Source organism: Equus caballus, chromosome 17, assembly GCF_041296265.1.
Source record: "Equus caballus isolate H_3958 breed thoroughbred chromosome 17, TB-T2T, whole genome shotgun sequence".
In the NCBI taxonomy this organism is placed as follows: Eukaryota; Metazoa; Chordata; class Mammalia; order Perissodactyla; family Equidae; genus Equus; species Equus caballus.
In genome coordinates this window covers 85,471,336-85,492,798 of record NC_091700.1, presented here as the reverse complement: position 1 = coordinate 85,492,798, position 21,463 = coordinate 85,471,336, and the positions used below count along the sequence as shown (strand labels likewise).

Sequence of the window (21,463 nt, the reverse complement as noted above, 5' to 3'; positions counted from 1 at the left end):
GGAGTGGCGACACAGTCATGTCAAGGTTGGTTCGAAGCAGCTACATGCTTGGTAAGTGCTTCTCCATCTGCCTTCCAGGTATCTGGCATGGATTTCACTTGACTCGGAGCACATTTCATAATATAGAAACAATCACTCTCACGGAAAGATAGCCTAGATTAACTAAATTATGCATTGTATTACCACAAAGGACAAATATTTACTGCACCGGTTTTTTTGGATAAAACCAGGTGTGGTTACTTACAAAGAAAAGATTAGTAATAATAAGGTGAAAATAATACTTTGTTAACAAGGACAATAGAGAGCAGTTACTGCAGATACAAAGCCGTGAAAGGCAAGTACGTTTAAGCCAATAATTTGAGTACAGGATCAAAGTCATCTCAGAAAATGCCTTTTTTGTTTGTCTAGGCGGCTTTTCTTTTCACACGTTGATTGCTCCAAGTATTAAGGTGTCTTTTTTTCTTTAAGAAAACCAACAATCCCACAGAAATACCTTCTATAAAGCATTTGTTTTGTCTGTGAACTTGGGGTTCTAAAGAATAATGTTGGGCCAGCTCATCTGTCATCTCCTCATTCAATATTGCTGCTCATGTGGGATGTTTTTTCTGTTGTTTAATTCTGTCTACTTTTCAGTGATTCAGGCTGGGGGACTTCTTCATTTCCAAGTGTTTATTTTGGAAACGAAACGCATTTATCAAAGGCCGCACATGCTCTGAAATCACAGCTGGTGCTGCTAACTCTTCGTGACCCTCTTTCACTTTCCCCAAGCGCCAGTTTACAGTAGTCTAATCAGAAACTCATTTTAAGGCCAGGAAGTTAGAAACGCTACAGTTGGGGTGTGCAGTTGTGGCTTGGTCCCGATGGCCCACCCCACTCTTTTTTTTTTCAGTGTTCAAATGCTCTTCAAGTCAAAACTTAGGATTTCCTCTGCAGCCACTGTTAGAAGATGAGGCAGAATTACTTATTGGAAAATTAGCTGTATCAGAAAAATCAGTAATAGGCCTGAAGTCATTACAGGCATTCCCGTTAGTCACACAGACGTGCAGCAATGAATATCTGACTGCATGCAGTGTAGCCCATGGGCAAAGGCATCCTCTGTCTACCAACGTGAGGTAAGCTGAGACTCAGAGGCACAGTACTTTTACTGCAGACAAAGTTGTCTGATTTGTTTTTTCCTCTGCTGCAAACTTATTTTATAAACGTGTCCTCCTGGGTTTAGCTGTTTAATTTATCCCCCAGAAGTAATCTTTCACCAAAAACAGTTTTGACGTGATTGTTAATTACTTTGAGAAGATTTTACGAAAGGTTCTGTTTCTTTGCAACTGAAAGCTGGGCCAAATTGGGTTTCCAAAGCTGGCCGGCCTGTGCTTAGCACGGAGTTAGCCCTCATAATTAGAATCCTCCACACATTTTTGCATGACGTGTGGAGGGACAGGGGTAGATGTTACCTGACTTCGGTATAAGACGTTCTCAGCAGCGTGAGGAGAGAAAATTCTAGTCTTGCTGTACTTCTCTTTACCCCAAGAGACAAGGGTCTTTTTATTATCCGCTCACTTAGTCCTGGTGAAGCTTATCATTGTTGAATACCAGTGGTCCCAATTAGCTGAGTTCTTGAATCTAATAGGAAAAGTAAATCTCGATGTTATTGTCTCCATGAAAGGAGTTTTGTATAAAGGATAACTCAGTTATCAATTATGATAAAGATCGATTGTCACTTGTTTTGTTTGCAGGTGTCTTTAATAAGACTTCCCATAATCCCTTCAGGAAGAAATATTTTTCTCCTTTTAAAAACAGTATTAGCAAAACAGAAAAGCTCTGATCCCGGCCATTGTTGTTGATTCTTTGAGGGACATTTCCCAACATCCATTGTTTAAATGGTTGTCAGGAGGAGTCAAGTGAAACTTGGTAAACAGTGCGGTGACCAGTCCTTCTGACTGTGTGCAGAAGCCTTTCTCCAGAGGATTTGCATTCGATGAGTGGGCTTTTGACAGAGGTATCACCGGGATCATTTTGAAGTATTTGGGCCTGTTGCTATATTAGCAAGCAGAGACTTTTATTAAAGCCACAAAAATGAATTTAACCTGCTCTCAAATAAAGGCCAACAAAAATCAAAATGTAAATTGATTTTTTTTTTTTTTAAGTTGGCTAGGGCTCTGTAAGGATAAACAACCCGGTGGTGTTCTGGGACTCTTAATGGAATCATGTAAACTTAAAATAAACACTATGATGGTAAGCACATAGAATGAAAACTAATTTTCCAAATCAAGTACATTATATTCAATTCATTTTCCCCAATCAACCAAATGTTTAAAACCTGTTAGTTATAACAGCAATCTTCTGGAAATTAATTAGAAGCCTATTAACTCTGCTAGCTGAGCCGAATGAAGAGAGTTGCTCCTTACATTTCTAAATAGGCTCCTGAATTAAAGGAAAGCAAGGTCAAAATGACAATGAGCTTCACTCACCTCATGACTTTGCTTAAGTAGTTGATCTAGTTTTTGGGGTTTTATCTGTGGGGGTGGGGGGGGCACGGGAGGGGGTTGTTAGCTTTTTAAAGGAAATTTTATCTCCTTTGATTCAATCCTCTAATAAGTTTTTAAAAATTAAGTGCTACTCAGATAAAACATACAGGTATTATGAATATTGTCTGTATAAACAATAGCACACTCTCCGTTGCTTGGGAATCTGGAAAAAGAAATGACTTTCAGGCCTCTGGTCTAGCTCGTCAACTATTGGCAAGAGTTTTGTTAGCTCCTTTCGGAATTGAGATAGTAGAAAATTTCCTGTTTGCCTTTGTTTTCAAGTCATTAGCAAAACCTGCTGCTGAATCAAGAGGCCCTCCATTTTGTCTCTCATCAGATTCTTTGGGTCAGAATCCTCATGACTTAGCAGCTCCTCCTATGCTCAGAGAGGCTCACAGAATGTGAAGCCGGCTAAACCTAACAGCTGAGTTTAATTGAAAGAGTTGCGTTTTAAAAGGACTGGGAATTTCCTTGGCGAGAAAAGACCCTTGGTGTTATCTCGCAGGAGATGTGGTCCTTGCTGATCTACATATCATCTAGTTTTCTTGAGCCAGAGAGAACTTGGCAGATTTGTATAAGGAATAGAACATAAACCAAAACCCACAGCTGAGATCTCTTTATGAATAGGGGAGTTAAGCTTTCCACTTGTCAGAATATTCAAAGGAAGACTGTCATGTTTAGCGTTTTTTTCTTACTAAAGATATGCATATGATCATGCTTTTCTGGAGAATTAAAATCGAATAGATAAAGAAATAATGTAATTACATTTATCCGTGTGAACTTTTTAATCCAGAGCATGCATGTTTGATTACTCTTTTTGTGAGACAATAATAGTTTTGTTGGTTTCATAAAAGTTCAGAAATGTGGACTATTGGGTTAGAACTTAATTGTGTTTCCAATTGAGTCTGATGCTGAGGAGTTGAGAGAGACCTGAGGACAGACCCTCCATTTGTGCCATAATGGCGAGAGCTGGTATACTCTGTAGAAGCAAGTCAGAAATCAGTGACAGATTTTATTACTCCACTGACTAAGTGACTGAGGTAAGAAAATTCTGTTTAAAATGTGAGCAAATTTCCTGGCCAGATAGAGGTTATTTACCTAACTTTGTCCCTTGGACTTTTGAACAAAAGATTTGTATTTGTGTGACCATTTGTGGGTTTTTTGTTTTGTTTTGTTTGAATAGTTAGCTGTTCGTATCTATGCTAATAGGAAACAGTGACACACCTAATTTTGAAAATGTCATTTACTGTTGTGCTACCAGAGTGAGAAATCTACAGGAACAGGGGGGCTAATGTGTGGGGTTTTGGAACCTGAACTGACACAGGTGTGGAACAGTAATGAATAAAGATCAATTTTTGATTGCCGAGGCATTTTGGAAGGGTAGGCCAGAAATGAGGGAAGTTTTTGAATATATCATAGGAAAGAAATAATTTATCCAATGTAAAATAACAATGGTCTGCAGGTTCCCCCGGGGTTGCCCTGGGCTTATCAGATAAGTTAGCCAATGGCTGCACCTGGCTTATCAAAGTGTTGTTGAAACATGTTTGCTTTTTCAAAAAGTGTAGCAGCTTTGTGTAGTAACAATATTTTAAAAATCAAGTCATCTGTCAAGCTAGAACGTAGTTCTTCACACATTAAAACTAAATATCTTTATGAAAATAGGGATTGAAATACAAATAGTCTAAAGATCTTCATCTAGATCTCAGACATGAGAAATCATTAAGGGGGAATTCTTTTAATAGGACTTCGGCCTTCAAAACATAATGTATTTGGGTAAACAAACAAGAATATAGAGGCAGAAATTAAAATTAACATTTTTAGGTGTTTGACTTCCTAATACCATAGCACAAATATCAGCAGAATAAACCTACTCTTTTCATTTTCTTAAAATAATGTTTGATTTAAATTAATAAAGATACCATACATATGGAATATTTGTAATGTTTAATAGTATTTTAAATGTAAAATTTTTATTAATGATGAAAATAATTTTAATGATTTAATTTTAATAATACTGATATTTGTAATATTAGATTGGCAGATATGTTGTTTTATGAATATATTTGCAGCTAGACATATAATGGAGAATCTCGGAATTTCTCCCAGAAGGAAAAGATTATTTCTGTTATGTATGTGTATATATGTGTGTGTATATATATATATATATATATACACACACTGTTATGTATTCTGTTATATATCTGTTATGTGGATTTGTAATTTTTTTGATATTTCTCATTCCTTAAATGTCTCCCTTTTTGTTTTTTTCCACCAGTCTTTTACTGAACTCCTACTGTGTGCTGGGGATGTAGGGATGAAAAAAATGAAATGGAGCCTTTATTTTTCATTTATCCAACAAGCATTTATTGAGTGTGTCTTGAGTGCTAGACACCACGTTGGGCTTGGGGATGTGGAGTTGAATGAAATTTAATCCCCCTTTTCCATGAGAGACACACTCCTGGGGCAGACAGATAGGAGGTCAACGATTACAATGCTGTGTGATCAGAGTCATAGTAGGAGGGACACTGTATAGGAGAATGAATAAGGCTTTAGCTTGAGACAAATCTGGTTTCCAGCCCCAGCTCTGCCACTTTTAGTTCAGCCATCTTGAGGAAGATTCGGCTCCTCCAGGTGGAGTCCTGTAGGTAGTTGGAAGTATGTGTCTGGCGTTTGGGAGTCCTGGGGTGAGTGTAGAGCCTGAGTATTCTTTGCTGAGCAGGTAGTAGTAGATTCTGTGAAGATGGATAAAATTGCCCAGAGATAGTGAAACATTTTTAGGGGCCAAGATCAGAACCTTATGGAAGCCTCGATATTTAAAGAGAGTGAACAGAGAACCCAAGCAGGAGACACAGAATGAACAGCAAGGAAGAGAGGATGAAAACTGGTGTTGAGTTAAACCAAAGGAGGACAGGCATGTTAACTGCAAAGGAGAGGGTAAGCGGAGGGTTGGCAGTTGGATTTAGCTGTTAGGATGTATCTAGTGACCAGCCGGAGCAGGTTTAGGATAGAAGGAGGTCAGTTTGCAAAGGCTGAAAAGCCAAGAGGAATGGAGGAAGTTGAGGTGAAGGAGCATAGGCCCATTTGAAATGTAGGCTCTGGGGAGGCGTCCTGGGTTGTTTGGGTTTTTTAGTTTGTGTGTCAAGGGGATGTGTGGTGGTGGTGGGTGGTATATGCCTTCTGCCTCCTTCCCGCCGATAAACAAGGATTAGCGTTAAGGTCCTGGGGCACAGTGATGAGTAAGGCATGAAGCGCCACCCTCATGGATCTCCACCAGCCCCCCAATGGTGGGAAATGTCCAGAAATTCATCCTTTGCTGAGTTTGGAATCCTGACATCGCTGAGTGCCACAGAGGAAGTCTTGGAAGACAAACTGGTTGTGGGGACTAGAGGCAATTAGGGAGCATGGTCCAGGAGGTGGGCAGAACTTCTAGGAAGTGACCTTTGATCCAAGATGAGAGGAAGAGGCCACTGTGGATGGTGAGGTGGGAAGTGCTGCCGGAAGCCAAGTTTCCACTTGGGACCCACTCTTTTCTCTCTGTCATCAGCTGGGAGTAGGGTCAGAAAGGGGAATGAGCTTGAAGACAGTTGTTCAGCTTTTGTTTTAAAGGATATAGTTAGTGCCAAGTGTGTTCAAATTCATTCTTGATAATTTTGTTCATCCTTAGTATATTTCATAAACCTTAAAAAATACTTATTTTAATTTTTGTTACTTCTAAAGTGTTTATTCTGTATACTTTCCCTCAGCTGATTCCTTCTTATTGCCTTAAATGAGATCTCAGATAATTTATTGAACATTTTCTAATTGTAAGAAAGGCCCGTCTTTTATTATTTGTTTCTTCTGTCTCTGCCTTATGAATACCGTGGTCCGTGGTTAGCCTGCCCATGATCCTCTGAGAGCAGCAGATACCTTTGTTCTGGGCTTTCAAGTGTCAGTACATTAGCTTATTTTGGAACTTAAGTATATTTTCTTCTCTGAGCCAGAGACTCTCATGTCACAGAACGTGAGACTCTTGAAGGGATCATCGGATTCTGGCTTCCTCCATGAGTGGCTGTGGAGCAGTCCCCAACACTAAAGCAGGGACTCACAATCTTTTCTCACACTGCTACACTATCTTAGAATATATATCTAAATAGATTTGTTTTTCTTTGCTTGCCAGTGATTTGTGTTACAGAGGAGCCCAGGCTTAGAGAGTAAAATTCAAATTTCCTAGCCCTTAAATCTAATCTCTACAACTCCTGGAAAATAACTTTACATGCCCACTAGACTGACTGCTGATGCACTCCGGTGTGTGTATGTGTATTTGCACATCTTTAGCCCATTCTCACATGTACCCTCTTAATTCTTCATGCTTTAAGGATCAGCAGAAGCCTTTCTTCCCCATCAGTGAAGCTTTCCTTGACCGCTCTGTTCTGCAGTAAAACAATCTCCATGCCCTACAAAAAACCAGGGATCCTGTGACAATGGGCCAAATGCTGTGCTGAGTGTGTTTCATTTAAACCTCACAACCAGCCAGTCAATATTTATTGAGCGCTTCTGTGTGCCAGGCACCTTGCTGGGACTTGGTGTGTGAGCAGGGAACCAGGTATCAACTTCCAAGAATTTACATTCCGGTGCAGGAGACAGATAGTGACCAGGTAAATTTATAAGGTAATTCCAGTCGACTGCGAGTGCATTAAAGGACGAAAGTGTTTGCGGGTGACTTCGGGGCCTGCTTGAAACATGGTGGTCAAGGAAGTGGTGACACTTGAGTTTGAAAAATAAGATGGGAACAGCCATGCAAAAGGATTTGGGGGCAGGTGAGCGGGGGAACGTCTGAGGAGGAAGAGCTACAGAAGCTCAAGATGGGAACAAAGTGGCATGTCCCCGGAGGAGAGAACGCTGAGCAGTGAACAGAGTGGAGAGAAAAGGAAGAAGAGGCTTGAGATGGAGGCAGGGCTGGACCACAAAGGCTGCCCGGGTTAAGGGGTCAGGGCTCTAGGTGCAGTGGGAAACCACTGGAACATTTTAAACGAAAGAGGAACATTGTGCTCACGTTTTAGATCGGAAATAAAAGTATATTTTATGCTTCTCATAGGTTTTAAAAAAATTTCTTAAAATGTTTTAAATCTTCACTATGTGCATAATCCCTTATAGGCAGGGCTCCAGGGCTGTATTCTGTGTTATGCCCTCACCCACTGCACAGCTTCATAAACCCAGGGAGATCAGTACTTAGCATTTCAGTCATTGAGCTCATGCAAACCGTATTGAGTCAGTCCACAGACGGGAAAGTGGTTCCGTGCAGGCAGGGTGGGCATCTCATCCTTCTAACAACCCACCCTTTAAGGCAGTGGCTCTCAACAGCAGGTTGCACCTAGCTGGGTTAATATGAAAAAATAAGGGTGATGTAGGGTGTTTTTCACAAAGCTGAATTTACTCAGTTTTTCTGTTTGGATGTCTTGATTTTTTAAATACAGTGGAGCGGCTCTTACCCAGGAGTTCTGAAGTCAGCACATAAAGTGAAGTCTTTTGTAGTCCAAATTACCCATAAATAACAGTAATCCTACCTAACACTTAGTGACTGCTTCCTTGGTGCCAAGCCTCGTTTTAAATCCTTTATTTGTGTAATCTCTCATTTCATTTTCCTGGTAACCCCATGTGGTACACACAGTTGCTGTGCTGTTTTCACAGATGCAGGAAATGAGGCCCAGAGAAGTTACATAGTTTGTCCAGGATCACACAGCTAGTAAGTGATCCGTTGGAGATTTTTATTTTTACATTTTTGAGTTATACTCATTATGCCCGTGAGGGAGAAGCAAACTGCCCCTTCCCGTGTTTTGATCCCCCCAGAGTATCGTTATTGGTGGAGGTCCCAGGTGGAATCTCTAATAATCATCAGATTATTTGTCATCTGGTGCCTGCACCTCCTCCCTAGCAGAAGTCATAGAAGTGCTCATATGATATGACCCCAGGGCATTTGAGATACCAACCTTTGTAAAATTGTGGTAGTAGCCTTTTTCCCCCTGTCTTTAGAATTAAAGGTGGAAAAACTACTTTTCTTCTCCAAAAATGCTTTTGGAAATTTTTGCTGGTTGTCCAATCTAAGAACTACTATTTTCAAGAACTTTCTTCCTTGGCTTTGTGATAAGCCTGGTCTCAAACCCAAGTACCAGAGAAACTGTGACTGTTTTTTAGGCATGAGCATAGTTGCACATTTTTGATGCCCTTTTGTTCGGGTTATGACATATATAACTCTGTAGTAATGCTGTGTAAACAAGAAAGAAGAATTGTGCTGTGACGAAAGCAAATGCATATTTCTTGAGATTTTGTTTGAAAATAGAAGCTTAACTTTATATTAAAACTTTATGAGCAGTGGATGATTCTACACTGTCCTAAAATTGGTAATTGGAAATGCGTTCCTTATAGAAAATGACTTAAGTGTACTAAAGTCAAATTGTTAAATTTAAATACTAAAAATAATGTATTAACTGCATATCATATATCATTTTATTTAAAAAAAAAAGCCACTTTATGGTTTAATTAAACTCAATGTCCAAGTAGCAGTTTGAATTTTGAATACTCTGAAAAACTATCAAGAAAGCATCTAAACTCCCAATCCCAAGATTTTATATTGTAGATGGTAGCATTCTTTTCTGTGAAGATAGGAGTTCTGATATGTTTGCTTTCAGGCAACAGAGCTTGTCAATGCTTTATTATATGTATATTATATGTATATGTGTTTATTATATGTATATGTGTGTGGACGTGTGTAGCATAAATACACAGGCAAGGAGCAATTACACTGTGGATATGTAACCCTTTCAAATCAAGTAGCTTGATGCCCATCTTAAACTGTAAAGCTAGGAAGATAATGTCTGTGGCTAGAACATGGGGTTTATGTAGGGCTCTAGGCAAAGCAGGGTCTCCATTTTAAACAGCCTTTGAAACTTGTCTCAGGAATTCATATTTGAATGTACAGACAATTGGCCCCATCCAAGGTCTTTGAGCATGTAAGTGACCGCTCACCATGTAAGTTTAAGGGAAAACAAGAATGTGTGTGTGTTTCTCTCTTCTTTGAAGATGTTATCATTCCCAGTTGGGGGACCTTACTGAAAATCAGCAAGGCTGATATCCTGGTTTGTGTCACATACGCACAGTAGTTGCCCCTGAATTGTGCCCATAGTTGCTTCCTGAAAATGATCTTGATGTTTTCAGATTTCTCTCTATATGTGGTCTCCTGAAAAAGTCTTTGTGGCAGAGGACTTCCTCCTCCTCCTTGTTGGCTCTAGCCAGCGTCTGCACCAGCGTCTCAGGATTGGATAGCAGGCCCCCTTGTTCTGTGATGGGATTCAGCGAGGCTTCACTGGGCTTTTCACTATGCTTTCCCAATTCATTTCAGTGTATGGCAATGCTGGGGCCCCCAGGTTTATTGGAAACCTGACAGTGATTCATGATCTGATTCATTCTATGAGGCTTTCTGTTTTTAGGAGAATTATGGATGAAGCTAGTGAAACCAGTGGTGTTGCTAATATCATAGCTTTATACACGTTTGAGTGAACCTGAAAGTTAAGACGTTAACTACAAACTTGTCCTTGAACCTCTAGAGGTAAATGTTAGCCTTTGCTTGTTTCTTAATTCCCTTGCTAATAAGTGCTCTAGATGGGATGGCGGAGTCAGCAACCTCTCTGATTGTTTAATCGTTGCTTCATTTTCACCTGCTTCTGCATTACATGGTCCTCTCCCTTCCCTCTGTAAACGTGCTTCTGGTGGCTGCCTCTGGTGTGCCCACACTTTCTGCTCCAGAACTCAGCCTTGTTATCTTTCCTTAGTGTCAGTTGTGATTCTCCCTAAACCTGTTCATGCTACCTGCCCTTGTTGTAATTCCACGACAGTACTCATCACCTGAACTGAAAAAATAGGAACGCCAAGTGGAAGAGTTATTTGCTTGCCAAGTGGAATGCTTTGAAAAGACTTAATAAAGTCTTCACTTAAAAAACAAAAAAGGGCAAAAAAGCTAATTAAGTATGGATGAGATAACAAATGAGTGGGGTAGGGGGAGGAATTGGAGAAATATAGGAGAATTCTGTGCTCAGAGCTTCCCAAGTGTCTTAGAAGTCGTAGATGATGCATTACAGCTATGATTTATACCAAGAAGACTATGACAAACTCCAACACCAGACCTTGTATATGCTTTTAAATTAAAGCAAAACTTTAGGATTTTGTATTAGTTATTATTAGTTCAGATCGCAGCAGCTAGGAGGGCTTCTTCTATAACCTTGCCTGCGGAAGTTGAGGACAGCTTCCCAGTGATTCCTGAACCTCGGTGTGGGAGGAGGGGACACAGATGGCAGGAAGCCCAGGAGAGCACAGAAGGTTTTCAGGGACACCATGGTGTAGAGCAGCTGGATCATGAAGTCTGAGATCAGGCATCCGAGGAGATACAGATGCATAGGCACAGAGGGAGAAGATCACAGGAAGACTTACGTCTCAAGCACAGGAGTGTGAATTTGGAGTGTTGAGTGGAGGGCTATGACAAGAAAGAAAAGACCACCAGAAGGATGGAGTTTTGCCGACATAGGGAAGACGGGAAGAGACACTGGTTTGGCCAAGTTTCCGCTTGGTACATCCGGGTAGTGATGCCAAGTGTAGCTAATGAAAACTTTTGATTCTGGATAGTAGGTCCACACTGCAGGATAGTCCATCCCTTCAGGCAGTGTCATTCATAAAGCCGTATCCCAACACAGGGGGCAATCGTGTGTTCGAACACCATCATGGATGTTTTTTACACCAGCTCTAATAGCTGCCAGTTATGTTGCCTGTCCAGTCAAATGGTAGCTGCTGGCACATTGGAGCTGTTCGTAATTCCCAAGGAAGAAGGAAGGCAGCATTAAAAAACTAATTTATGTAGTCTATTTAGTGCATTTCTACCTGAGAATGTGAGCACCCTGAAAATGGTTTTTGCAGATGCTCTTGGTTCCCTAGGAAAAGCTTCATATTTTAATGGTGTGAGGGTTGAGTTTGCTCCTGTAAATATGATTATGTGTTAATGGATATCATTTCTAATGTAAATAGCTTTAAAGTATCACGGAGTGCTGGAGAGGGAGGGCCTTGCTGCAGTCTCCCTTTCTAAGTCTGAATCCTAGGCTCTACCTCTTACTGTCTCTGTCCCCCAAGAGCCCCATATTCCTTATCTAGAAAATAGAGAAAATATTAACGACTTCATAAGAGTTATTAGGATAAAATGAAGTCATTTTAATGAAATTCTTAACATAACCTCTAAGTACATGTTAAGTACTAAATAGTGGGTAGTTATTTTTAAAACAGTATATATATTTTTAAGGAGGAGAAATGGTCTGATGGTGGCATTATGTTGCATTAAAGTAATTGTCACACACAGTTTTCAGGCCTATAAATATCACCATGTGAGTTCGCACGCATCACGGAGATTCGGTGTTATCCTGGAAGATTTTAACGGGTATTTTCCCATGTAGACTCACAATCAGAATCAGTTGTTTTCAAAATAGACCGTTGAGCACTAAATATTTCATGTTCACGTGACTTCCGTACAATTTCTGAAACCTTTGACGTCCCAGATAACGTTCAGTCAGGAGTCTCAATTATGTGGAATTCTTGCCATTAAAATCATCACCTCCAGGATGTCTTCCTACTGGCAAAACAAGTGAAAGTGAAGGTAAGAGGCGGAAGTTGGATTTAGGCATTTTAATATTTTTTTTAGCATTTGAGATTGCTTGAGCATGCAAACTTGCACACAGCTGCCCTCAGCAAAATGCTGTAATTTATTGAGGAAAACTGAATTGCAAAACCTTTCTTCCCCACACACCCCTCATCAGGGGAAAAAAAAAAATCAACAGCTTGACTGAGCTTAAATAACTGACTTTTCATATCCTTTCATGGAACACAAAGAACTAATCCTGAGCCTACTTGAGCCACCAATGCAGGCCGTGGTGGAGACCACCATGGAACGTGTCATTCCCTCCTCACCACACACAAAACACATTGACTGCAGCTTTATCAAGTGAAAATGCCTGAGAAAAAGAAAATGTGAAGGAGGTGTCCTCAGTCATTTTTTTTCCAGAGAGGGAGCGCAAAAGAAAGAGCTGCTGCATCTGGGTATTGAGAACAAAACAATCCTAAGACTTGGGTATAATAGGGTGGGTCACTTGCTTTTATAGAAGCAAAAGAGTGGAACTGCCTTTACTTGTCTCAGTACCACTGACCCTTGCATTTCATTGTGTAGCGATGTCAGGGAAAGTGTGTAGAAAGCATTCCAGCCTCTTTCACTGAACAATGACTTTGTCATTTTGAGATTTCTATGGTGTGTTGACCCCTTCCCCCACGCCCTCCCTCAAATCCCCATTGGACAAAAGAGACTGCCTTGCCCTCATTGGAAGGATCTCTGTTTTACTGACTCCTTAAAAGTAAACTCCTCCATTTTAACCGAGACACAGTGTTTTCATGCTTTTGAAATCAACAAAAGCGTTTTAGTCAGAGCATTTGCAAGGATGGAATATTCCGTAAAAATGCCAGTTGTAGAGATGATTCATGTAAACTGCCAAGTTAAAGTGGGTTTCCTTGTTAGTGGAAGGGAGACTTGACAATATAGGTTACTAGAAATATTTACCAACACTTGACCCTCAGGTTTCTGCGATCGGGTGATGGGGTTCACACAAGCCCACTCTTAGGATTCCTTTACCTTTCTTTTTTTGATGAAAGGTGAGATGGTTGGTTTTTTCCAGTGTGATAGTTAGCACACTTAGAAAGCACCATCAACATCAGCATGGTGACAGTTAATCACCAGGGACTCTCCCAGGCTGGCAACCCGTGTTCCAATTTGTCTGTCCCAGCATGTGTGCTCCAATGATAATGTTTGTACTTTAACAAGAAGCTAATTAAGACCTAAAGGAAAAAAAAAAAGAAATTTTTATCAAGCCTAGTGGTATTGTGCAGAGGATAGAACTTTACGTTATGGGACTATTGAATGATGTTCATTGCAGAGCAATAGTGGCCACTCATGGGGCTTTCTCTCCTTGCCATCTTACATCTTTAGGAATGACACAATGGACAGTTGTTACTAGAGAGAGGAAAATGTCTAAATATTTACTTACATTGAGGAGCTTTAGAGTCTCCCTATGCTGTTCTTGATGACATTCAATTTTACCTACCTCATGAGTTTTCTTGATAAGATGAAGAAAGTGATGGGCTGGAGAACTTGCTTCAGTTTTAGTAAAATCTTACGCTTGCTATTTTATGTATGGATGTATCTCTTAAATCTGATGGAAAACATGATTAATTATAATTATACTGTCGTGTGGTATCTTCTGCTCATGAGTTTCATGACTCACTTGTTTCTTGCAGCCTTTTCTCTGGGTTCATTGATTTAATATTCTCTGATTGTCATCTGCATTGAGTCTTGAAACAGTTAGTCAGCTCTAGCCTCAAAGCGAAGGGCCACCACCCTATGAGAGATATGTCAAATGTGGCTCAGGACCCGCTTTTTGTCTGTGACACACAGGCTGGTTACCATCAGCCCTCATGTGTGACTCCACACTTCCCTACCCCCAGTGCACCCAAAGAAGTCACCATGTAACACTGTGGCTGTATTTTACACATTGCCAACACCTGGCTGAGCATGACCTAAGGAATGGGAGTAAAATTCTGGTGTCATAATCTTTTTTTTTTGGCCTATTTATATTTTTATTGAGGTATCGTTTACATACAATATAGTCAGTTTTTCCTTTTAGTTTGATGAGTTTTGGTAATTGTGTACATCCCTGTGACTACCACCTAAAACAACATATAGAACATTCCTGTTACCTCAAGGGCTCTTGCCACTTTGCAGTCAAATTCCACACCCCCCACACTTCTCCCAGATATCTGTCAACATAGATCAGTTTTCCTGTTCCTGGGCTACGTATGTGTAAATGGAATCGATACAGTACATGTTTTTCTGTGGCTGCCTTCTTTTGCTTGACATGTTTTCAAGATCCATCTATGTTGCATGTTTCATTTTTTTTTCTGAGTGATATTCCGTTATATGAAGATAGCACAATTTGTTTATCTGTTCTCCAGTTGATGGGCATTTCGATTGTTGACAGTTTTTAGCAGTGAAACCTCTTGTATTTGTATGGACATAGGTTTTCATTTCTCTTGGATCAAATACGTAGAAGTGGAATTGCTGGGTCATAAGATATGTGTATGTTAACTTAAAAAATTATCGTAAAATTTTTCAAAATAGTTGCCACCATTTTACACACCCACCAGGAATATATGGGAGTTCCAAACATTGCTAATCATCAGGGAAATGCAAATCAAAACCACAGTGAGATACCACCTCACACCTGACAAAATGCCTGTTATCAAAAAGACAAGGAATAACAAGTGTTGGTGATGATGTGGAAAAAAGGAAACCCTCATGCACTGTTGGTGGCATTGTAAGTTGGTGCTTCCACTATGGAAAACAGTATGGAGGTTCTTCAAAAATTAAAAATAGAACTACCATGTGAGCCAGCAATTCCACTTCTAGGTGTATATCTGAAGAAAACGAAAACACTAGTTCAAAAAGATATATGCACCTCTATGTACACTGCAGCATTATTTACAATGGCCAAGATGTGGAAGCAACCTAAGTGTCCATCGATAGATGCATGGATAAAGAAGATGTGGTATGTGTATAGAATGGAATGTTACTCAGCCATAAAAAAGAATGAAATCTTGCCATTTGTGAGAATTTGGATGGACCTAGAGGATACTATGCTAAGTGAAATAAGTCAGATAGAGAAAGACGAATGCCACATGATTTCCCTTATGTGTAGAACCTAAAAAACAAAGCAAACAAAACAGGAACAGTCCTATAGATACAAAGAACAAACTGGTGGTTGCCAGAGGAGGGGGATGGGGGAATGGGTGAAACAGGCAAAGGGGATAAGGGATACAAACTTCCAGTCATAAAATAAACAAGCCACCAGGATATTGTGTACAGTATAAGGAATATAGTCAATAATATTGTAATAACTTTGTGTGGTGACAGACGGTAACTAGACATAGCATGGTGATCAGTTCAAAATGTACAAAAATATCGAATCACGATGTTGTAAACCTGAAACTAATATTATATGTCAATTATACTTCAATAAAAAAATGGGAGTTTCAGTTGCTCCACATCTTTGCAACATTTAGTGTTGTCAGTCTTTTTGATTTTAGCCTTTCTCGTGGGTATGATTGATCTCAGTCTGGTTTTAATTTGCATTTCTGTGGTGATTAATAACATTGAGCTCTTTTTCACGCATACTTATTGGCCATTCAGATATCTTCTTTTGTGAAATAATGCTTCAGATCGCTTGCTGGTTTTTAAAACTTTAAAAAATTGCTTCTATTGTTTATGTATATATTTTTTAATACTAGTTTTTTAATATGTGTTTAATACTAGTCCTTTGTGAATATTTCCTTACACTCTGTGGCTTGCCTTTTTATATTCTTAATGGAGAGCAAATTTTAATTTTGTTGAAGTCTAATGTTTACCTTTTTTTTTTTTTTTTTTGGTAGTTCATGTTTTTTGTGTCCTAAGAAATCTTTGCATATCCTTAAGAGGCGTGAAGATACTTCCCTGTTGTTCTATCTTTTTAAAAATTGATACATCTTGCATTAATTTTTGTGTATGGAATAAGGAGTTAGTGGTTGAGGTTTTTTTTTTTTTCCAATTATTCTACCTGTGTTTGTTAAAAAGACTTTTATGCATTGAACTCACTTGGCGCCTTGGTTAAAAATCATTTGACTGTATGTGAGCAAGTCAGTATCCGTATACTTCAGTATTTTGTTCCACCAATGAGTTTATCTATCCTTTTACCAATACTGCAGTCTTGGTTATTGTACATTTTAGTGAGACTTGAAATCCAGTAGCTTAAGTCCTCTAACTTTGTACTTTTTTGTCCAGATTGTTTTGATCACACTAGATCCTTTACTCTTCTGCATAAATTTTAGAAGGCTTTTAATTTGTTTTTTTAATAAAAACCTGCTGGAATTTGAATTAATATTTCCTTTTAGCTGTAGATCAATTTGAGGAGTCTGTGAATTTTAACAATATTGTGTCTTTCAATTATGAACACAGTTTATCTCTATGCTTATTTAGGTGTTCTTTAATTTTGGAAGTGTTTTTTAGTTTTTAGTATAGACATCTTACACTCTTGGTTAACTGTATTCCTGAATATTTCATGTTTTTAAATTCTTCTTATGGGATTTTTTCTTTTTTAAAGATTTTATTTTTCCTTTTTCTCCCAAAGCCCCCCAGTGCATAGTTGTGTATTTTTAGTTGTGGGTCCTTCTAGTTGTGGCATGTGGGATGTCACCTCAGCATGGCTTGATGAGCAGTGCCATGTCCACACCCAAGATTTGAACTGGCGAAACCCTGGGCCGCTGAAGCAGAGCGCATGAACTTAACCACTCGACCATGGGGCCGGCCCCCCATTTTTTTTTTTTTTTTAAAGATTAGGGGATTGTTTTTAATATCATTTCCCAATTTCTTGTTGCTAGTATATAGAAATACAATTGATTTATGTATATTGGTGTTGTGCCTTCGAGCTTATGAATTCACTTTGCATTTCCTGGAATTAGTGATTTTTAAAAAAAATCTGTAGAATTTTCTGCATGCAGTATCATATCAGCTGTGAATAATGACAGTTTTACTTCTTCATTTCCAGTATTTATGACTTTTTTTTTTTCCTTTTCTTGACTTGATGCTGTGGCTAGAGCTTTCTGTATAATGTGAATAGAAGTGATGAGGTAAGACGTTCTTGTACTCTTAGGGCAAAATCTTTCAATATTTTTCCATTAAGAATGATGTTAACTGCAGATTTTTGGGTAGATATCTATTATTAGATTGAAAAAATTTCCTTAAATTCCTAATTTGCTGAGAGTTTTTGCTTTTTTAAATCAAGAACAGATGTTGAGTTTCGACAAATATTTTCTCTAAATCTCTTCAGATAATAACATGATTATTCACCTTTACTCTTTTAAATGTGGTGAATTATACTGATTTGCAGGTTAAATTAACCTTACCTTCCTGGAATAAACTCCATGACGTAGCATCTTTTTTTATGTACTGCTCTATTCAGTTTGCTGATATTTTGTCAAGAATTTTTCTGTCTGGGGAAATGCAAATCAAAACTACGCTAAGATATCACCTTACACCCATTAGAATGACAAAAATATCTAAAACTAATAGTAACAAATGTTGGAGAGGTTGTGGATAAAAAGGAACCCTCATACACTGCTGGTGGGAGTGCAAACTGGCGTAGCCACTATGGAAAACAGTATGGAGATCCCTCAAAAAATTAAAAATAGAACTACCATATGATCCAGGCATCCCACTACTGGGTATTTATCCAAAGAGCTTGAAGTCAGCAATCCCAAAAGTCCTATGCACCCCAGTGTTCATTGCAGCATTATTTACAATAGCCAAGACATGGAAGCAACCTAAGTGCCCATCAACAGACGAATGGATAAAGAAGATGTGGTACATATATACAATGGAATACTACTCAGCTGCAAAACAGAACAAAATCATTCCATTTGCAATAACATGGATGGACCTTGAGGGAATTATGTTAAGTGAAATAAGCCAGCTAGATAAGGATAATCTGTGTATGACTCCACTCATATGAGGAATTTAAAAATATGAACTAAGAACAGTTTAGTGGACACCAGGGGAAAGGTGGGGTGGGGGGTGGGCATAAAGGGTAAAGTGGTGCACCTACAACACGACTGACAAACATTAACATACAACTGAAATTTCACAAGATTGTAACCTATCATTAACTCAATAAAAAAAAAAGAATTTTTCTGTCTTGTTCATGAGACATATTGGTCTGTAATTTGCTTTTCTTGAAATATTTTGTCAGCTTTTAGTATCAGAGTTATGCTGGCCTCATAAAAAGAAATGGTAAGTGTTTCCTCTTTGTGATGGGCAGTTTCATGTGTCAGCTTGGCTAGGCTACAGTCCTGTCATTCAATCAAAAAATAATCTAAGGGTTGCTGTGTAGATATTTTGTAGATGTGGTTAAAGTTCATAATCAGTTGACTTTAAGTAAGGAAGATTATCCTAGATGATCTGGGTGGGCCTGATTCAGTCAGTTGAAAGGCCTTAAGAGCCAAGACTTCCCTGAAGAAAAAAATTCTGCCCATGGATAACAGCATCAGCTCCTGCCCAAGGGTTCTGGCCCGCCCTGAGTTCCAGCCTGCCCTGTGGATTTCACACTTGTCTAGCCAAGTTCAGTTGTGAGGTATTATCCTTTTTATATTGTTAGATTGAGTGTATTGGTGTGTTTCTTAGTGTTCCTAAGATAGTTTGGTTTCTAATTTTTCTTTTAATATCTTTGTCTGGTTTTTATATCGTGATAATGCTGGACTCAGATTCTCTGGAAGAATTTGATAAAACTCTTTCGTACAATCTACCTGCCAAGCCATCTGGACCTAAAGTCTTTTCTGTGGGATATTTTAAAATTATGGATTGAAATTCTTAAATTGATATGGAATTATTCAGATTTTCTATTTCTTCTTATGTCAGTCTGTCATTTTTTCACAAAATTTACGTTTTGCATTAAAATTTTTAGATTTATCAGCACAATGTTTATTATACCCTCTTTTTAATACCTGTTGTATCTCTTGTGTTTCCCCCTTTTAATTCATAGTAATGGTAATTTTCCCCTCTTTTTTTCTTGATCAGTCACCGTAGGAGTTTATTAATTTCATTGCTGCTTTCAAAGAACAAAGCTTTGGGTCTGTTGATTTTCTTCTTGGAAGTTTGTCTTCTGTTTGGTTAATGTGTGCTTTTCTCTTATTTCCAGTCTTCTGTATACTTTAGTATGATGTTATTTTTCTATCTTAAGGTAGATTTTTAGACCATTGACTTTTAGCCTTTCTCTCTCTCTTTTTTTTTTAGCTTTATTTTTTTAGAGCAGTTTTAGGTTCACAGCAAAATGAAGAGCAAAGATTTACCATGTACCCTTTCTTTTTTTAAAAAAAAAATTTAGAGCTATAAATTCACCTCTAAACACTTTAATTGCAGCCCTCAAATTTTCATATTAGATTTTAATTTTCTTTTATATCAAAATACTTTCTAATTTTACTGTAATTTCTTTGAACCAGATGTTATTTAGAAGTGTATTACTCTATTTCCAAACATATAGTGACTTTCTAGTTACCTTTTTGTTAGTGATTTCTTGTTCAGTCCACTTAGGTCAAAATATATTCTGTCCTTACTATGAATACGGATTTGTCTATTTCTCCTGGGTTTTGTCAGATTTTGCTTTATAAATTTTGGAGCTATGTTGTTAGGTTTATATAAATTTAGAATTTTTTTTTCTTTTTTTTTACTATCTTCTGGGTAAAATGGCCCTTTATTCTTATGAAATGTTTTCCTTTATTTCTAGGAACCCTTCCTAACTTAAGCTTCTGCTTATAGTGGTATAGATAGATACTCCAGCCTTCTTTTGGTTAGTGTTTTCTTGGCGTACCATTTTCCAACCTTTTATTTCCACCTTTATTTTTAAGGCGTGCCTTTTAAAAGTAGCATATGGATGGACTCCAGCCCTAAATTTTGTAAGCTCTAACACTGAGAAAAGGTAGAAAGGAAGCTGTTGATAGTGAGATATGCTGAACAGGAAGGAAGGACGGAGTACACTACCTTTCCCTGCTGATTTCTGTTGTGTTGGTTAACAAATTGTAAACCAGACACCACCCTTCATTCTTCAATGGACTTAGCTGTAACTCAGGCTTAAGAGCTAACTGAAGGATACACAAGTCCCAGAGCTGGTGTGGATGTGAAAAGATTGGAGACAACCAAAGGAGAAAAGAAAGGAGTGATTCCTATATCTCAAGGAAAGGGCGAGGTTAGAAAAGCATAATCTTAGAGTTTGTATAGATCTCTTCATACAAATAAGACACACTAAAGTTCCATAAAGTTCTGATTTAACAGAGTTAACTGAGTTGAGTGAAGTCAGAAGAAACAGAGGTGAAAAAAGGAGGGATCTGGGAACCAGAGTTGGTCTCTGTACTCCCCGAGACATGCGTGGTGCCATATCAGAGTGTAACTTACACTTGCAGACTCAATACCAGCTAGGTCCCTATTAATTTAGGAACTTACATCTAAGGCCTTCCATATTTTTCCCTTTGGTTCTATTTATCATGTAATTAAAGGGTAATGAGTATGTTACGATAGGAATTACATTTTATTTCTCTTAATACTTTTAGAGTTTTGTATAGCCTGTTAAAATTTTATTGCCTCCACAAGAATCTTGTATTAGCCAGCAGCACAATCTATGTGATAGTCATTTTGTTGAAAGGTTATTTTTTAATCTCATATTTTCTAGAATAAATAGGTACAAGAATCTCTCCTACACTGACATTAGTAAACAGCTCGCTGATCAAAAACTTGGCATAATTTTTTTCTCTCTCTAAATCAGAAGAAAATCTTACCGTGTTCTCTTTCCAAGAAGTGAATCTTGCTTTGTTTATTGCACTTAAGTCATATCTTCGGCAAAATCAGTAATCGTTTAAGGCAATTTGGATGATTTGTACTTATCACAACTTGGAACAGAATTCTTAAGAGTCTGACTGACAGCAGAATTAAAAGCTTTGAAATTCCTTTGGGGTGTTAGCAATCTTAATGATCCTGATTCTATTTTTTAATACTGTAAACAGATAATAAAAGTACTATCTCCTGATTGTGGCCTTATGATTAAATACGTATTTCACTTTGTGCCTTATATGAGAGCAAGCAAGAAAGAGTTCAAATAAGAATTGAGTGAGCCAAAAGTATGGATGACATTTATTTGCATAAAATAAGAATACATTTTTACTGCTGTTTATAGAAAACATGTTTTTTGGCACAAGCTTCACAAAGACTATCATGAACAGACTCCCATGGAATTAAGTTTAAAGTAAATTGTGAG

At 38.3% G+C, this 21,463-nt stretch overlaps 1 protein-coding gene across 1 annotated transcript in view; it reads left to right on the top strand.

Moving 5' to 3' along the window:
* ABCC4 (ATP binding cassette subfamily C member 4) overlaps positions 1-21,463 on the top strand; it is a 242,356-nt gene that overhangs the window by 162,101 nt on the left and 58,792 nt on the right. The gene's annotated exons all lie outside the window — the stretch shown is intronic.